This window comes from Littorina saxatilis, linkage group LG8 (assembly GCF_037325665.1).
Source record: "Littorina saxatilis isolate snail1 linkage group LG8, US_GU_Lsax_2.0, whole genome shotgun sequence".
Lineage (NCBI taxonomy): Eukaryota > Metazoa > Mollusca > Gastropoda > Littorinimorpha > Littorinidae > Littorina > Littorina saxatilis.
Genome location: NC_090252.1, coordinates 34351517 through 34371664, shown reverse-complemented (window position 1 = coordinate 34371664; position 20148 = coordinate 34351517). Strand labels below are relative to the sequence as shown.

General features: G+C 43.5%; 1 long non-coding RNA gene across 1 annotated transcript in view; it reads left to right on the top strand.

Annotated features, from left to right (window-relative positions):
• Window positions 1-20148, top strand: part of LOC138973372 (uncharacterized) — an 88761-nt gene that overhangs the window by 2178 nt on the left and 66435 nt on the right. The gene's annotated exons all lie outside the window — the stretch shown is intronic.

Here is a 20148-nt window from a genome sequence, read left to right as displayed (position 1 = left end):
GCCGATAACTAGCATAAATTGCGTCACAGCGACCAAAAGAACAACATCGGCTATCGACTTGAAGTGAAAACGGAAAGGTAAACATGTCTTAGATCCAAGAAATCTCTTTCCGTTGTCCTTCTGTGGCTCTGTTCACAGAAATTAGGCCATGAATAACCCGAGTGGGGGGAAAGTGGACTTCGACGCCATTTCTGAGCCATATAGGCATCCGTGAGATAGTTGTGGGAAGCTCAAACTGGCTGTTTATATTGTAATCTGCAACAAAAAGACAAATCGTTGATCTCAATGCTGTGACTTAATTAGGTCCTGCATCTTTAAGTAAACTGTCACATCGTTTTGCCACTTGAGAGTAATGTTTGTGTCAAAATGTTTTTAAACTGAAAAACTTTGAGTGTGTTTGAGGGTGTCACATAACCTACACAAAATTACGAGAAAACCACCAATGGTTACATTTCAGTAATTTACAATCAAAGTTCTGTAAAATCCAAAGGGTTTATGAAAGAATGCAAATGGCAATAACTTAGATGTCCGGTGCACTTGCCTCGTTGTGTAGGTTGGTGGTTGCGACAAGAACAGCAAGGTGGTCCCACTACCAGCACCAACCAGCTTGGACGGCCAACCTGCTAGAGAGATACCAGGCAGAGGTTTGGGCCCTGAAACTAGACCTGGAGATCAGGTACTTAATTGCTATGTATTTCTTTTTCTTGAAGTAGAATGGCAGGTAAATTCGTGAAAATTGAACCATTAATTTACTTGAACATTTTGCATGTCTTCCCAGCTCAGCATGATAAATGTGCCTGTTTAACCCTTTCGCTGCCAATCAAAACTTACTTATGTGCATTCCTGATTGCCTGGGAATTTTGGAGTTCGGGGTGTAATAATTCACAAAAAATTCTAGCTCCAAACTGGCAGTAGGTAGGTCAGAGTAAAACCTATGTTATTTTTAAAGGAAATTGAACCAAGAATCTGTTTTTAGTGTCTAAACATGGACATGATAATTAGTTTGTCTTATAATGATGTTCAAATATGAACTTTTGAAAAATTGGTCCGGCGCATCTTCCGGTGCCTGTGGATCAAACACAGGTGGCTGTGTTGCTTGCTCGAAGAAAGGATCATAATCACTGTCATCTACCTGTTTCCAACGAATCGTCCGAAAGAAGATCTCCCCCTTCCCCTGTCAGTATCCATAATCATTTGCACCACCTGCAGCGTCAGTCAGTCTTTGTTTTTCCCTACTAGGGCCCGGTCGACTGTCACCGTTAGCCATTTTGACGAGTCGAGCTTTCTCTCCCCTTCCCTACCGCCAAGGCCGAAAATAGCCTTCAGACGCAAAACCGCATCACCATATATGTTTATTCATGAGAATGAGGTATCTTACCAAGCCATTGGCTGCTATTTGTGTGTCAGCAGTGACGTAGCATTTCTGGAAAATTCCTGAACTGAGATGACGGGTTTACCCGTTACAAAGGCGCTGCGGCTGCACAGGCACATGACGGGTATACCCGTCATAAGGCAGTCAAGGGGTTAATACAATGAAGATAATAAAATCTTGTTATTTAGTTGGGTTAAATTAAGTCACTCAGGTTAAGTTGGAGAAAAGTCTGCAATGTGAATGGCCTCAATGATTTTGGTTCGATTAAGGACAGATTAAGCTGTGACTCGAAAACTCAGCTCGTCAACAACTTGCCACAGATTTTCGCAGTCTTTCTTATTGTGCTTACCAATTGGTTAGCTCTTCTTTTCTTGCCAATGAAAACGTCGTTTGCATTTGATCTTCTTATCAATTATGCAAGTCTGGTAAAAATCGCTGCCTAAATCTGGTTTGTGTCTTTGCGCTGTTCACTTGGGCAGCCAGCAACTTTCAACAGACTTGGCGCTGACAGAAATCGCTTGAAAGTTGGCAGAAACTTGGTTGAAAATTTGACATGTGAACAGCACTTAGTCTAGCTGAGCATGGGCAGGTGGTTGAACCAGACAACTTTTTTTTAGAGCTTAAGAAGAAAAGTTGTTCTGTATGATAGTCCTATCTTCTGTTAGAAGTGTTCAATTGTTTCCTGCTTTTCGCAATTTGAGCCTTATGCAAAAAATATTTTTACAAATCAAGAGGAACAACTTTCAACTTTATATGTGAATGAGCCCCACAATCAATGTCACATTCTAATGTATTCTCTCGTTCATTTCTTCAAACTTTCAGGGACAACTACAACAACAACAAATACAGTCATTTTATCTGTTTGCCTTTTTTTTTAAAATTATACATGGAGTAGATTCTATACTGATGCGTTAGTTTTAACTGTATGTGTGTGTGTGTGTGTGTGTGACGGGGTGATTGAGTTTGTGTTACTGTTTGTCGATTTCTTACGGAAGCCTTGAAGGCTTCGCCTCTTGTTAGATTAGTTTCGGTTCGAGTTCTTCCATGCACATGAGATATTATGTGACTTTCACAGAAACACTACTTTTCACACTTTTAGATTTAAAGCAATAAGTGTTCTGTGCAAATGATTTTAGAAGACTTAAGTGTGATGGCAGTATGCTAGAGAGTAACTTGTTTTCAAAGTATTTGTGTTTACTTGCCTCGTTGTGTAGGTTGATGGTCGCGACAAGAACAGCAAGGTGGTCCCACTACCAGCACCAACCAGCTTTAACAGCCAACCTGCTAGGGTGACACCAGGCAGAGGTTTGGGCCCTGAAACTAGACCTGGAGTTCCTCCATCCCTACCGGTAATGCGCTATTTTTATTATGTTTTTATTGTTGTAGAATGCAGACCTGTTTACCCTTACGATTTTGGCGTAATTTATTACGATTTTCTGCAAAAAATACGCCATTCCGCTATCCGTGTCAAGACTACGATTTTCATTATAAAAAAAAAAGTTAATTTTTTTAATTTTTTTTTTTTTAATTCACATGTTTGGCATTGGTTTTTTTCAATGGTAAAATTGGGTGAAAAAGCACATGACTGACCAGAGATCATGTCTGTCTGATGAGACGCTGGAGAGCCTTCTAGTGGTGAAGTCTCGCCCTCACTCATGCTGCAAGCGCAAGTACAGTAGAGAAGCGCTTGACACACTGAAAAAGGCCTACAGCGAGCAAAAGAAAAAGAATCAGTGATGCATGTGCTTTTGATGTGATCTTCTTTGAAATTATGATGACTACAAAAACTGACTGATGTGTTTTGTTTGTGAATGATGGATATATGTGCATGATTGCGTTTCGCAGACACAGTTGTCATGTGCGTTGTAATTGGTGACAAATGCTGGATGATTACTATTTTTGTGCCAGGATTACTATTTTTGTGCCAGGATTACTATTTTTGGGGCTGAGCATTACTCCAAAACACTTATGGGGGTAAACAGGTCTGAGAATGGCAGGTAAATGCATGAAATTGAACATTTTGCATGTCTCCCTAGCTCGACATGAGTATAAATTTATGTGCTTGTCATCTTTTTTTTCCAATTTTACAACACCCCGATTAAGACATTTCTTTTCAAAGGCTAGGCTGGGTTGTATAAAGTGCTGTTGACATGACAGACTTTGAACCAACTTTTTCTCAACTTTAGATTGTTTGAAGTGTCTCCCTAGTTGCTCAGGTCAAGTGGTCAAAAAGTCTGCCATGTGAACGGCCCTCAATGATTTAGGACAAATTTAGAGAGAAGCAGCGAAGGTAAAACTGCAAACAGAATCACAAAAAGTCTGGGAGGGGAAAAAAACAACAGATTCAGTCGATAATCAAAGAGCAAGAGTCTACTTCGCAACAGGTGGACATTTTTTAAGCGGAAAAAGCTGTGATAGAAAACAATCAAAAAGAAGCAGCCTCCCCTTTGACCAAATTGTACCCTCAGATTACCAATAAAGACCCCTCCTTTTTATGACAGATTGTTCTGGACATTTTCAAGGTCATTAGCGGGAGGTTTTTACTGTAGTTTGAGCATTTGCGCTGTTCGCATGGGCAGGTTTTTTCAACAGACTTTGCGCCAACAAAAATCGCTTGAAAGTGGGGGAAAAGTTGGTTGAAAGTCCTCCATGTGTACAGCACTTAAAAGGTATAATCTGGCTTAGGCGTGGATGATGGACATTTTTTTTTGTTACACTTTGTTAAAACAAACAAGTCGCGTAAGGCGAAAATACAACATTTAGTCAAGTAGCTGTCGAACTCACAGAATGAAACTGAACGCAACGCAACACAGCAAGACCGTATACTCGTAGCATCGTCACTCCACCGCCCGTGGCAAAGGCAGTGCCAGTGGAATTGACAAGAAGAGCGGGGTATTCGTTGCGCTGAGAAGGATAGCACGCTTTTCTGTAGCTCTCTTCGTTTTAACTTTCTGAGCGTGTTTTTAATCCAAACATATCATATCTATATGTTTTTGGAATCAGGAACCGACAAGGAATAAGATGAAAGTGTTTTAAATTGATTTCGAAAAAAAAAAATTTGATAATAATTTTTATATATTTAATTTTCAGAGCTTGTTGTTATTCCAAATATAACATATTTATATGTTTTTGGAATCAGCAAATGATGGAGAATAAGATGAACGTAAATTTGGATCGTTTTATAAAAAAAAATTTATTTTACAATTTTCAGATTTTTAATGAGCAAAGTCATTAATTAATGTTTAAGCCATCAAGCTGAAATGCAATACCGAAGTCCGGGCTTCGTCGAAGATTACTTGACCAAAATTTCAACCAATTTGGTTGAAAAATGAGGGCGTGACAGTGCCGCCTCAACTTTCACGAAAAGCCGGATATGACGTCATCAAAGACATTTATCAAAAAAATGAAAAAAATGTTCGTGGATTTCATACCCAGAAACTTTCATGTCAAATTTCATAAAGATCGGTCCAGTAGTTTAGTCTGAATCGCTCTACACACACACACACAGACACACAGACACACACACACACACGCACACACACACGCACGCACATACACCACGACCCTCGTCTCGATTCCCCCTCTATGTTAAAACATTTAGTCAAAACTTGACTAAATGTAAAAAGCAACTTTTATATAGCACTTAAAGAGAAAAAAAATTCAGTACGATTAGTGCTATCTTCTGTTAGAATGGATTGTTTCCTGCTTTCGCGGTCTGCATGAGCCTAAATTAAGTCAGCATGCATGCATTTTCACTAGACAAGAGAAAAAAGTGCCAAATTTATGTGTCAAAAGAGCACGACGCTCAATTTCACATTTTAATGTATCGCTCATGCAATGATGCATTTCTTCAAACTTTAACACTCATCGGAGTTTAGGACAGAACCTGACCCAGGAATGCAGTGAAATGTTAACAGAACTTGAGAGTTGTAAAAAAAAAGTGAGCTGGTGAAACATCCGGTACTGTCACCCTTCCAGATTACACCTGAGGGATCTTTTGGTCCCCCCCCCCCCCCCAATCGCTTTAACTCTCTCTCTTTCAAATCAAGCCTTCTTTATTGGGGTCATGCTGTCCTATGGAACTCACTGCGAATTTATCTTAAATATGAAACAAACACATACAGCGAATCAAAAAACAATTATATGTCACACATAATGCAACTAAACAAGTGCTGAATTGTTTATCAATTCATTTAGAATGTATGTAAATTATAAACAAAATGTAATAAAATGCAGATCTAAATTAAGTTATGTTAATAATTGACACTTTTTATCATTGACAATTGTACTGAAAATGCACTTACGACAATTATTTTTAAATTTGTATCTGTACATAGACAGTTATAATGTGTAAGTTTGCTGTGATAGTTCTTTGATTATATTGTTTCTGTTCCTGATGACCCTATCTTAGGGCGAGGGTTGGATGTTCAAAGCAAGAGAGTAAAACAAATGACAACATAAACTCTATCTCTCAGAGGTTTCATGATCGAAACTGTTAATTCAAAAAACTTGTTTAGGTACTTTTAACACCATAGAAATCAGAATCATTATGTGAAGTTTAACTGGTTTTGTCAAAGTACCTGAACAAGTTTTTTGAATTAACAGTTTCGATCATGAAACCTCTGAGAGGTATATATAGAGAGAGACAGTTTATGTTGTCAATTTGTTACTCTCCTGCTGCATTGTGCAGGATACTAGTCAAGAGCACTTCGAGTTGTCAAACCCAGGGGGCGCTGATGGAAAAGAACCTGTACATGACCTCTCACCTGACAGTGGTTGTGATCCTGAACCTGATTCTGAACAGGTGACTCCTCTGTGTGTGTGTCGGTTTGTGTGTCGTGTATTGTGCATACACACACGTGTGTGTGTGTGTGTGTGTGTGTGTGTTTTCACACTTTAAATGGTTGGTTTATTTTTTAATCAAAAATATCTGATATATATGCTGGCAAGATTGCTGAGTTTATAACTAATTTAGACTGTATGTGTAGATGGAGAAGGTTTTTTAAATTTAAAGGCTCATATATCATTTTAAGGGTGTAATACATGTACGCTAAACATCTTCTATATATATATATATGGCCAGAAATCTGTCAGTGTGTCCAAAAAGTGTTACACAAACACCATTTTTTAGACTTGCTTTATCTTATTAATGTTGTTGTGGGTAAGAAAGGAGATGTGGTTTTTAGCAGAATAAAACTGTTTTTATTGGTATGGGCCACCTGGGGCAGTTAAAACCCGTTATAAACCGTTATTTTCTAATTTTTCACCGATCTTTATGAAATGTTGTGGTTAGGTTGGTTGTCCCTAACTGAATTTCAACAAGAATAAGAAGTTGATTTTTGGCAGTTAAAAAACCGTTAAATCCCGTTTTTTCACCAATCTTTATGAAATTTTGTGAGTAGGTCCGTTGTCCATAACTGAGTTTCAATACGTACTTTTCAGAAGAAAAACAAGCTTTTGTCAGTTATAAACCGTTATTTTCTAATTTTTCACCGATCTTTATGAAATGTTGTGAATTTCAACAAGAATAAAAAGTAAAATTTTGGCAGTTAAAAAAACGTTAAATACCGTTTTTTCAGGAATCTGTCAGTGTGTCCAAAAAGTGTTACACAAACACCATTTTTTAGACTTGCTTTATCTTATTAATGTTGTTGTGGGTAAGAAAGGATATGTGGTTTTTAGCAGAATAAAAACTGTTTTTATTGGTATGGGCCACCTTTGGGGGGGGGGGGGGGGGGGGGGGTCAGTATAGTGTCTTGAGCACTTAAGGGGAGGTTCTAGCATGGGTGAAAGCGATTTTTCCAAAAAAATGTGATTTTGGGGTTCTTGCAATAATGGGTAGATAAAACATTGTATAGTATTGTGGTGGAAGAAATTTCACCAAATCATTAAACTGTTAAAATGACAGTTTAACCGCCAAAAAACACTCTGCTCCTTGTTTCTTGGTCCCTAATCGTCGGATTTACACCAAAATTGGCACAGTGATCCATTGTCCCTAACTGATCTCCAATACAAACTTTTCAAGAAGAAAAAGTTAATTATTGGCAGTTAAAAAAAACTTTATAAACCGTTAATTTCTAATTTTTCACCGATCTTTATGAAATGTTGTGGTTAGGTTGGTTGTCCCAAACTGAATTTCAGAAGAAAAACAAGCTTTTGTCAGTTATAAACCGTTATTTTCTCATTTTTCACCGATCTTTATGAAATGTTGTGAATTTCAACAAGAATAAAAAGTAAAATTTTGGCAGTTAAAAAAACGTTAAATCCCGTAAGATCTACTTTATTCATAGGTTTGTGTGTGTTCGTTTGTAAGAGCAGTGAGTGATAATAGCATGACGTTAGGCTTTTTGACCTAGCATCGTGGCTTACGCGCTTAGGACGAGGATGTTAATGACAAAACCAGGAAATCCCAACAAAGTGTCTGTGCATCAGTCATTCCTGTCCCTTTTCTAAGTTACACACACACACACACACACACACACACACACACACACACACACACACACACACACACACACACACACACACACACACACACACACACACACACACACACACACACACACACACACACACGCACGCACGCACACACACACACTGAAAAAAACATATGCAAGCATCAACATTTCAACGAGACAAACCCAATGCTGGTGTGTCGAAGGAGACAGCCACAGCGGGCTTGTTCGAATCAAAGTATCACGCCATATCTTCAGCGTATTACCAATACCTGTCCCAATATAGACCAGTTGGTCTAAGAGGACGTTAAACCCTAATAGTCAGTCAGTCTCTCTCTCTCTCTCTCTCTCTCTCTCTCTCTCTCTCTCTCTCTCTCTCTCTCTCTCTCTCTCTCTATTCCTGTCACCGCCCTCAATCTGTGCCTTGTACAATGATCTGGTAATTTTATTTAAGTTTATTTTATTTAATTAATTTTCTTTATGTTGAAAAATAAATACATACTCCAGAATTGACAAAAAGTGTCTTGTACATTTTACGTGTTCTTTGTAAAATATTGCCCCAGCCCCTCCACCTGTGAAGAAAGGACACCTGTCCAATAGGGACACCATTACCATACCCCAAGGGTGTCCTTTAGAGACAGGTTTTACTGTACTGCCGAACAACACTTTTCTTCCAAGTTCCATTGTAACGAAACACTTGCCTGGAATTGTAATGTCTTTTATACACTTAAATACCTGCCCACAGATAAAATGGAGCCACAACCCCAAACCAAATATAATATCCCATCTAAAAAAAAAAAAGTCACATCCCCAAACGCAAAATAATTAACCCTAACTGCCGGATGCAAATTGAAACACATTTTTTTCATTAGTTTTAATTATATTTTGCCTGAGGAAAACAAAACAGCCTGAAATGGACTGGGTGGTCGAGTGGTAACGCACTTGCGCTCGGAAGCGAGAGGTTGCGAGTTCGAACCTGGGTCAGGGCGTTAGCAATTTTCTCCCCCCTTTCCTAACCTAGGTGGTGGGTTCAAGTGCTAGTCTTTCGGATGAGACGAAAAACCGAGGTCTCTTCGTGTACACTACATTGGGGTGTGCACGTTAAAGATCCCATGATTGACAAAAGGGTCTTTGCTGGCAAAATTGTATAGGCATAGATAAAAAATGTCCACCAAATACCCGTTTGACTTGGAATAATAGGCCGCGAAAAGTAAATATTCGCCGTAATGGCTTGAGGTTTACTGGCCGATGTGAATGCGTTATATATTGTGCGTAAAAAATGTCTGTTTGTCTGTAAAAAATTCAATTTCAAACGGCAGAAATTAATATGTAAAGCGCGGAGAGCAACGGTTAATTGTGGTTCGCGCTATATAAGCTCTCATGATAATAATAATAATAATAATAACAAGTTGGGTAAGGCGAAAATACAACATTTACTGATTTAGTCAAGTAGCTGTCGAACTTACAGAATGAAACTGAACGCAATGCAATTTTTCAGCAAGACCGTATACTCGTAGCATCGTCAGTCCACCGCTCATGCTCGTGGCAAAGGCAGTGAATTTGACAAGAAGAGCGGTTTAGTAGTTGCGCTGAGAAGGATAGCACGCTTTTCTGTACCTCTCTTCGTTTAATTTTTCTGAGCGTGTTTTAATCGAAACATATCATATCTATATGTTTTTGGAATCAGGAACCGACAAGGAATAAGATGAAAGTGTTTTTAAATTGATTTCGAAAATTTAATTTTGATAATAATTTTTATATTTTTAATTTTCAGAGCTTGTTTTTAATCCAAATATAACATATTTATATGTTTTTGGAATCAGCAAATGATGGAGAATAAGATAAACGTAAATTTGGATCGTTTTATAAATTTTTAATTTTTTTTACAATTTTCAGATTTTTAATGACCAAAGTCATTAATTAATTTTTAAGCTACCACGCTGAAATGCAATACCGAAGTCCAGCCTTCGTCGAAGACTACTTGACCAAAATTTCAACCACATTGGTTGAAAAATGAGAGCGTGACAGTGACGCCTCAACTTTCACGAAAAGCCGGATATGACATCATCAAAGACATTTATCGAAAAAAAGAAAAATAAAATTGGGGATATCAATCCAAGGAACTCTCATGTAAAATGTCATAAAGATCGGTCCAGTCTGAATCGCTCTACACGCACGCACGCACACACACACACACACACACACACACACACACACACACACACACACACACACACACACACACCACGACCCTCTTTTCGATTCCCCCTCTATGTTAAAACATTTAGTCAAAACTTGACTAAATGTAAAAATTAGATAGCATGACTAACCTACCTCCCTGAGATTATTTGCAATTGCCAATGAGCTTTGATCATATAAACTAAGAATGTCACAGACCTATGGGTAACCAAGCACCACTAACACACACAAAACCACCCCCCCCCCCCCCACAAACAAAATTCAACAACATTCGATTTTCGACTGAATCATTCAGGTACGAATACTTTTTCCTTTCAAACATTGTTTTTATCATGTTTCGTAAGAAATCACTCGATTTATAGCAGTTTCATTCTCAAAACGACAAAAGTGATGTACGTTACTATTTGGATGACGTCCATGCACACTTTACCCGTGGGGCTGGGCTCGTCCATCTCGCACGTAGATGTGAAAGTCCTGTTGTAATTGATAGATCATATGCAAATGACCAAGGGAGACTAGTTAGGTCACGCTTGTCACAACATCTCGGCAAAACGAGAACGTTTTATATTGGTTATAAGTAATTTTTCAATACACAAAATCAACAAATCGTGTCGATTTTCACGAATCACAGACAAAGCATGCATTGCAAGCAATTTTTTAAATATCATTTTAGACTTAGTAGACTGTGTGAACCTCGAAATCGATCTTTGGCGGCCATCTTACATTTACCGCGGACTGTACGACCGTTTGACTGACCGATACCGAATTTACACAAGGATAATAACGTACATCTCGCATCACTTTTCCAAGCGAAATGAACAAAGTTGGCAGCTCCGTCGAGCTCATTTTTGGTCTCATTAAATACTGCATTCATTTCCTGTCTGGTTTGTATGAAGGATTTACCGGTCGCGCACGTGTTCGGAGTACAGTTCTTACAAAACTGAAAGCACCCAAAATCGCGTAACGCTTTTTTCTCCAGAATGACTAGGTAAGGTTGGAATCACAAGTCCGTTATTCATTGCTTACGGCATAAATTTGCCACCATGTTATACCAAAACGTTCGTCCATTCATCCTCTTTCATCCAACACAAAAATGTTCTTTGCAAAAAAAGTTTATTAGAAGCAGGAGCCTGCCAAATAATTCAAGCGGGCTCTTTCCTTCTTTCGACGCCATGACAGATTCTTGGCCATATACGACTTGTGTCTGTTTGTCTGTGTGTCTGTGTGTCTGTGTGTGTGTGTGTGTGTGTGTTCCCGATGCACGGCCAAAGTTCTCGATGGATCTGCTTAAAATTTGGTGGGCATATTCAGGTAAACCCCGGACGCAACCTGGTCGATGAGAATTTTCAACACGTGCTCTCAGCGCGCAGCGCTGAACCGATTTTGGGTTTTTTGTTAATCTTCCCAGATCCATTCCCAGTAACTCTTCCTTATCTTCTCCAGTGTTTTGCGTTTATCTCCCTTCCTTCGTGTGGCGTCAATCCATATTCCCGTTACTATTTTTAGAAGGTCACTGTCCACAACGCTCAATCCATATTCCCGTTACTATTTTTAGAAGTTTTCCTTCGTGTGGCGTGATCGCGTACGGTGCGCCACTCACCTGGTGTACGGTGCGCCACTCAAGCCGGGTATTCGGCTCTACTTCTTCCCGTCGAAGCCGGCTACCCGGCGAAGCGGGTATTCATCTAGTATATATATATATGACACAAAATCAAGGAAAAGAAAAGCCAAACAAAGAATTTCAAGTGGCAGCCCAAATTTTTGACCTGTTGCCAGGCCTTCCTCAGGGGCGTGTAATTCTGCGAGACGCCAATTCATGCATCAATTACTAAGCAACACAATACCATGGTTATTTCAGTTACGAATCACAAAGCAAATATTTCAAAGATAAAATTTACATTCAAGCTTAGATCTACTTTCGTTTTGATTGTAATCAAAAAACAGGTGGGCGGGGATATAGCTCAGTTGGTAGCGCGCTGGATTTGTATTCAGTTGGCCGCTGTCAGCGCGAGTTCGATCCCAGGTTCGGCGGAAATTTATTTCACAGAGTCAACTTTGTGTGCAGACTCTCTTCGGTGTCCGAACCACCCCCCGTGTATACCACATTGGGTGTGCACGTTAAAGATCCCACGATTGACAAAAGGGTCTTTCCTGGCAAAATTGCTTAGGCACAGTTGATAATTGTCTACCATACCCGTGTGACTTGGAATAAGGCCGTGAAAGGTAAATATGCGCCGACATGGCTGCAATCTACTGGCCGTATAAAATTTCATCTCACACGGCATCACTGCAGAGCGCCTAGAACTGTACCCACGGAATATGCGCGATATAAGCTTCATTGATTGATTGATTGATTGAAAAAACATGTACCGTATTTGACGGATTACAAGACGCACCGTTTTATAAGCCGCACCCCCAACTTTAAAAAAAAAAAATTGTGAAGAGCCACGTATAGGCCGCGTCACTATATTAGCCGCCGCCGAAAAGAATATAATCGGATTGTGTCAATCAATCAAAATAACCAGGCAAACGAAAGTACGGTATTTGGCGAAATCGGCTCCGAGAATAAACAAGTGAAACAAAGAAGAAAAGTGAAAAAATTTGAAGAAAAATATCACACACAATTTGTAACCAACACACACATGTAGTCTCGCCCGGAATAAGATTTTTTTGTGATGATTTACGACTTTTGCGCACATTTCGAGCAGACGAAAACACAACATGGCGGCTCTCGCTCCTCCAACTAACGCGAGACACAAAAAAACGAAATCTCGCACGCGCGAGATCCTGATACATCTGGTGTTTCTCTGTACGCTATCTTGTCACGACGACTTGTTCACAAACGAAGATTCGCGAAAGAAAGAGAAAAGCGCCGAGTCTCGAGTAGAGAGCTAATAAAGTACCGGTAATTGTTAATCGAGCGAAATGAAAATCCGCTGGGCGACTTCCATTAAATTACATATCTTACCCAACTCACATATAGCAATTAACCCTAGTTCAGTGCTGGATACGCTGTACGCGTCCCCTTGGTAACCAAGGGAGACCACTCTAAAAAAGAGAGTGCTCTATCCCATAATGCCAGACTAACTACTAGCCTGACTTCCGTATGCGCGCGCATACGCCGCCATCTTATCATTCCATACTCAGCGCTCAGACAAGCTGGTCGCATTTGTGTACGCTCTGGCTGTTGTTCAGCCGATGTTGCTTGGTCTGAGGGACCGGGTTTCTTCTCCTTGGTATTCTTTCGTCGTCTTACCTTGCTACTGTATTGAGGTGAGATCGTTCTTTGTTTTGTACTTGTTGTAAAGGCGTTGTTTGGCCATTTTTGACTTGTGAAATTTTTTCGAAAATTTTTTTCTGAAATATTTTGACAAAGTCGTACATGCTATGGCTGATAACGTTAAGAAGAGGCAGAGTTCTAAGCAGGTGGCTGCTGAGTCCTCCCCTCCCAGAAAGATGCATAGAGAATCTAAACAAACCGTCGCGGGGGTGTTAGAATCTGACTCAGAAAAATGTGTTGATGTTTTGATAGGCATGCCTTCTGCCGCCATTTTGCCGGCGGCCATTTTGCCGGTGAAACCTTTGGATAAGGTTGCTAATGTTGCTAAACCTGCTAAAGCGGTTTCTGCTCCTGCTGTTTCTGGTCTGGCGGCCGCGGACGTGGCCTCTCTTTTGCTTGCACTTAGTTCACAGGTTTCTTCACTGGCGGAAGAAATTTCGTCTACACGGGCTGAACTGCGTTCACTCCCTTCTGGGGTGACAGGACCGTCATCTTTGGCAAAGATGGTGGCGGGCCCTTCTGTTACGGTGACTACAGCTGATGTTCATGCTGTTCAGGATGGGGATGAGATTATCCCACTTTCGTCGGGTGGTCTGTCTCCTGGTGGTTCGCGGTCACAAGGTATGTTTGCTACACGAGTACCTGGGTTCTCCGGGGAAAGTGTAGCGCGTCTACAGTCAAAAGTAGCCACGGGCATCGCGCTCACGGGTGAAAGTTCTGATACCCCGCCTGGCCATCGCCGCGCTGTCGGCCGGTCAGGGGGGGGTAGGGACACTGTAGAGCGTACGGAAGGTTCGTTGCTTTCTGCCGCGCCATTTGACGTTGGTCAGTCTGTGAGACTTCCGCTTCCGCCTTCGGGGGAAGAAGACAGTGGAGATGGGTCTCTGTTTGACTATGGCAGTCAAGCGGGGGGTCAACTCCCGGACTGTACAGACGTACAGGACGACTGTCTGGGCGATGGCACTTCCGTTCTGGGAGAGGAGGCCGGTGTCCGTTTGCCGTCTAGGCTGGGAAGTGCGGTGGCGCTTGCAGCTGAAACGGCTTCAAAGTACTTTGAAGAGGGGGTGGTGGAGAGCAAGTCTCAGCTTGCTCCACCTCCTTCGGCTTGGGGGGATTTTCGTGTTGATAAGAATACGAAGGGTTCTTTCAAGTTCATCGAATCGCCTTCTCTGGCGTTTGAGATGTCGAAGGTGTTGGTGAAGGGTTGGTCTAAGGGGGTGTCTCCTGTTCCGTTGTTGGCACAACACAGTGAGGCTCCCGAGGCGGCTGTACCGTGGTTAGCGAAGGTTGGTCAACAAGTTCCTTGTTCGGCTAATCTGCGCAACTTCAAGCTGGTGGTCAACCCAGTCAGACTGATTGATTCCTACTCTTTGCCTAAGTCGATACTCCCGGTGACACCGGAACTTGCGGCTCTGAGGGAAGATGGCTATTCGAGGGATAGGCCTGTCCCTTGTACGGAGGCATCTTTGATGTCTTTAGAGGAGACAGGACGGTCTCTGCTGGAGCTGGCTTCTGTGTCAGAGTCACTCCAGAGATCGTTGTCGAGGTCGATTGCTGCGTCGCTCGATCCCTTTGAGTTCCGGTTCGACGCTTCCTCGGAAGATGTGATGACTTTGCTGGCTACTTTGGCCAGGGTGTCACAGGAACAAATGGCGTTGTCGGCTAGATTGTACACTTTTGCCGTGCATTCTCGCAGGTCGGCTTTTTTGACGGGGTCAAGAATTAGGGACAAGATGACGATCGATGCTCTGAAGGTGTCTCCCGTCATGGATGGTTCCCTTCTGGGTCGCGCATCTTTGGATGCTTTGCAAAAGGAAACGCACGAGGCAAGGGATCTGGCTATAGCCAAGATTGTTCGCCAAGGTTTTCAGAAGCCTCAAGGCAGGCCTCAGGGTCAAGGCAAGACTCAGTCTTCGTCCGCGGCGGCGGGCAAGACGCAGGGTCAGAACTCTTCTTTTCGGGGTAGGGGGCGTGGTGCCTCTTCTCAGAGGGGGGGTTCTTTTGGCGGGTCTAGGGGGTCGGGGCGCAAGCCCCACCCCCAATGATGCCCTCCCGAACTTTCGGTCCCGGTAGCCCCCACCGTCGTGGTGGCGGGCGGCCCCTCCAGGGCCCTCACTACCTGGTCACGCTTGGTGGCCAGCCAGTGGGTATTAGGGGTGGTCAGTTCGGGGTTCCGGCTACTCTGGGCAGAGAAGAAGGCACCTCTGTCCAGGATACCTCCGCCTTTCAGATTTCCAAACGATCCCGAGGCCAAGTTGGCTGTGCAGGGGGAGGTAGTTGCTCTCCTGCAAAAAGAGGCGATCGAAGAGGTTCGCGATCAGGGATCGTTGGGATTTTACGGCAGGCTCTTTGTGGTGCCCAAAGCATCGGGTGCATGGAGGCCAGTTCTAGACCTTTCATGTCTGAACAGGTTCCTGAGAGTGGTAAAATTCACGATGGAAACGCCGGCGTCGGTGAGAGAGGCTCTCCGTCCAGGGGATTGGGCTACTTCCATCGATCTCACAGACGCTTACTTTCACGTGCTGATGCACACAGCGGACAGAAAGTGGCTGCGGTTTCGGTGGGGGGAAAGGATTTTCCAGTTTCGGGCTCTCCCGTTCGGTCTGTCCCTCTCTCCTTGGATCTTCACGATGGTCGTTCGTCAGCTCTGTGCCCTAGTGAGGCAGGAGGGGGTGCGCCTCAGGGCGTACCTCGACGACTGGCTGATTTTGCACCAGAATCAGGCCTTATGCAGCACACACACGCACAGGGTTCTCAGCCTAGCGAGTCAACTCGGGTTCTCAATCAATGTGGGGAAGTCCGAGTTGGAGCCTTCACAGGGGTTCACTTATCTGGGCATAGAGTTCAACACAGTGGAGTGGTCAGTTCGTCCTGCTCAAAAGCGGGTGGACAAACTTCAGTCGCTGATCCGGGAGTTACTCGGAAAGAATGTGGCCTCGGCTCGGGAGTTGTATTCTATCCTGGGTCAGATGGAATCTATGGCCTCGCTGGTTCCGTTGGGAAGAGTGCACAAGAGACCATTTCAGGCGGCGGTGCAGGCTCGGTGGGATCAGGCAACTCAAGCTTGGAGTTGTCAGGTCGAGTTGGGAGATTGGTTCAGGAGCACCACAGGTGTCTGGCTTCTTCCTTGGGTGTCCCAGGGTGTCCCCATCACTCCCCCGGCTCCGGAGAACGATCTGTTCACGGATGCGTCTCAGACAGGGTGGGGAGCTCATTTGGCGGATCAAACGGCTGCGGGTGTGTGGGACGTCAGTCAAGGGTCCTTGCACATAAACGTCTTGGAGCTGGAGGCTGTGGCCTTGGGCCTGGGGCGTTTCTTCCTTCTCTGGCGAGCAGTCATGTCAGAGTACATACAGACAATACGACTGTTGCGGCTTATAATAAATCGCCAGGGGGGGACGCGCTCGCAGGTTCTGTCAGACAGAGCATGTCGCTTGCTGATGTGGTGCAGTACGCATTACATTCGGTTGTCAGCAACTTACCTGAGGGGCAAGCTCAATGTGTTGGCGGATGCCCTGAGCAGGGGGGACAAGATACTCCACTCGGAGTGGACCCTCTCGCATCAGGCCTTGGAGCGCCTTTGGGTTCAGGTGGACAAGCCGTGCATCAACTTGTTTGCGACAAGGTTCTCGGCAAGGCTCCCGCTTTTTGTGTCTCCGTTCCCGGACCCCCAAGCCTGGGCGGTGGACGCACTCGAGATGGACTGGACGAACCTGGTGGCTTACGCGTTTCCTCCTTTCTGCATTCTGGGCAGGGTAATAAGGAAAGCAGACCTCGAAAGGCCAGCGCTGGTGCTGGTTGCGCCTCTCTGGCCCAGCCAGCACTGGTATCCGGATCTGGTACGTCTGGCCGTTCGTCCTCCCATCCCGCTCGCTCTAAGGAAGGGCGAACTTCTGCAGCCTCGGTCAGGCATTCATCACGTAAACCCGCAAATGCTGCAACTTCACGGGTGGGTGTTATCAGAGACTCTCTGCTTAGGGCAGGGGCCTCTGTGTCTACTCTGAAGCTGGTTCAAAACGCTCACAGAGAGTCGACCAACTCTGTTTACGCTTCGCATTGGTCTTCGTGGTCGAAGTGGTGTCTTGAGAATAATGTGAACCCTCTGGCGCCTAGGTCTATGCAGTTAGCGAATCACTTGGCGTGGCTAGCTGATCAAGGGGGTTCTCCCTCTTCGTTGAAGGTTAGAAGGTCGGCAATTGCCTCTACTCTCAGGCAACTTGGTCACAAAGTTAACTTGTCGGGGGTTATCTCCGGCGTTATTAAGGGCGCTTCCCTTAAGTTGGCTCATGACAAAACAAAGCTCCCGGCGTGGGATGTTTTTTTGGTGTTACGTTTTCTTGCGTCAGAGGACTTTGAGCCTATCCATTTAGCCAGTCTGGCAAATGTAACTCATAAAACTCTTTTCTTGGTCTTACTCGCTACGGCTAGACGTGGTAGCGAGGTGCACGCGTTGTCGGGAATGGCAAATGATATCTCCCGGGAGAAAGACGGTTCTTTTTCTCTTAGGTTCAGGCCTAATTTCTTGGCTAAGAACCAAAAACCAGGTCAACCATCCCCGCTTATCCGTATTCCCCCTTTGAGCACAATCCTGGCCCCGGGAGATGAGGATGTTTTTAACTGCCCTGTACGAGCACTCAGCAGCTACCTGTCCCGGACTCAGCCTATTCGCTCTATGTCTCAGAAACTGCTCTTTATATCACTCAATACGGCTCGGGGGAAGGACATTTCGAAAGTTACGCTAACCAAATGGGTTTCGTCTACCATTCGGAACGCTTATATCTGGTGGCAAAGACAATTAGGGGATACCAGAATGGTGTTGCCCCTTACGGCTGCCAGAACTCACGAGGCCAGGGCGTGGGCTTCGTCGTTGGCAGTGCTGAGATCAGGTCGTCTTTCAGAAGTTCTGGAGTCGGCATACTGGAGATCGGAAGACGTTTTTATAAACTTCTATCTCCGGGAGGTGGCTGGCATACGTCAAGATGGCAGCTCTGCTTTGCCCTCTTTGGTGGCTGCAGGGCAGGTTCTTGTGGATTGATATGGTGAGTACCCTCCTCCTATGATAGCAATCTGCTATATGTGAGTTGGGTAAGATATGTAATTTAATTAAACATTTTAGTAATAAATTTTCATTTGATTAATATACTTACCCAACTCACATCGTTTATTCCCTCCCGCCTCCCCGCTGTGGGAGTTATGGGGGTCTAAAAAAGGAGTGAGTTGGGCTTCGTTTAGGAATGATAAGATGGCGGCGTATGCGCGCGCATACGGAAGTCAGGCTAGTAGTTAGTCTGGCATTATGGGATAGAGCACTCTCTTTTTTAGAGTGGTCTCCCTTGGTTACCAAGGGGACGCGTACAGCGTATCCAGCACTGAACTAGGGTTAATTGCTATATGTGAGTTGGGTAAGTATATTAATCAAATGAAAATTTATTACTAAAATTTTTAATTAGGTGAATGCTATTCAAGTTTAGGTAACGTTTTAGCCGCATCTTTTTATAAGCCGCAATGTGATTTAAAAAAAAAAAAAGTCGCGGCTTGTAGTCGGCGTCAAATACGGTACACCTGCGAATTCCAAAGTTATTACGTCAAAGGTATACCTACGAGGACTGTTCCATTATTATTTAGAATGCAGGCTCCTGGCAATAGTGCGTTAAATACAAAACCATGCCGTCAAATAATAGACTATCGTGAGGCTTGACACAAAAAAATGAAGTTCGAGAGTTATGTCGTTTTCATACGGTCGACTCGTGAAGATACTCACCGCGCAATGTATGAGATTGCGTCATGAAGCTCAAATTCGCGATTTCGGGGCTAAAACTTACAATAACTACAAAATAAGGGTTAAAAGAGGCTGATTTGCATGAAAGTGTGATGAAATGTTTTAGGATGAACGCTCTTTGTAGAGCCGTGGTGTAAAGCTGGTACAGCAATTTCAAACCGGGTAGACGGAGCATCGAAAATGATACCCACCCTGGTCTACTCATTTCATTCGTTATCCTCGTAAACATTGGCGCTGTTGAACAGATGATACGAGAAGATCACTTAATTATAATCAGGGAGATGCAGTATGCCTTTGTCATTAAAAGCTCTGCATTTGAACAGATCTTACACAAATATTAAAGGACCCCAAGAGGCTTTTTTTGGTGTCAAAAACGCGTTCATTTGCGTTTTGGCGTGACTTAGGTTAACCAGGCATATGCATGCCGTAGGAAATTGTTTTCTCACCTTCCCTCACAGGGTTTAGTTTATTTTGGAATAGTTTTGGGCCATAATCCGACAAATTTCATGGCTAAAGCGAGGCGTTTTCGCGTTCCGATCTGGCGGCCATTGTATCGCGAACGTCCGCGAGAGTATGGAAGTGGTGAATTCTGAGTAAATTCAGAGACTATAGAGTATACAGAGACGCTCCATACGGTGCTGAAAAGTGAGACCGGAAGCCCAGTGGCGCCACCACGCGGAAACATGGAACCACCTACTTTCTCTTTCCCCAGCAGTGGTGATATCGTGCTGCACAAGCATGGTTGCGCCAACGCGAAAACGCAGTGGGGCATGGTGTTCGGCCATCAATTGCTCAAACGCACATGCCAAAGGCTTGAGGATGTTCAAATTTCCCAAGGAAGAGAGTAGGTGAGGATTGTTTCTTCAATTTTTCTCTCGTTAAATGTTGGAAAATCAGTAAAAGTTGTAGCGTCGAACTGCGTGTAGATCTATTCTACCGGAACAGTGAAAACACACAATGTACACACTACAGCCTCAAACCAGTCCAAGCTGTGCATGTTGGTACTAGTTTCACATGTATAAGATTTATTTCTCCTCTACTTTATCTCATTTCGGCATGCCAA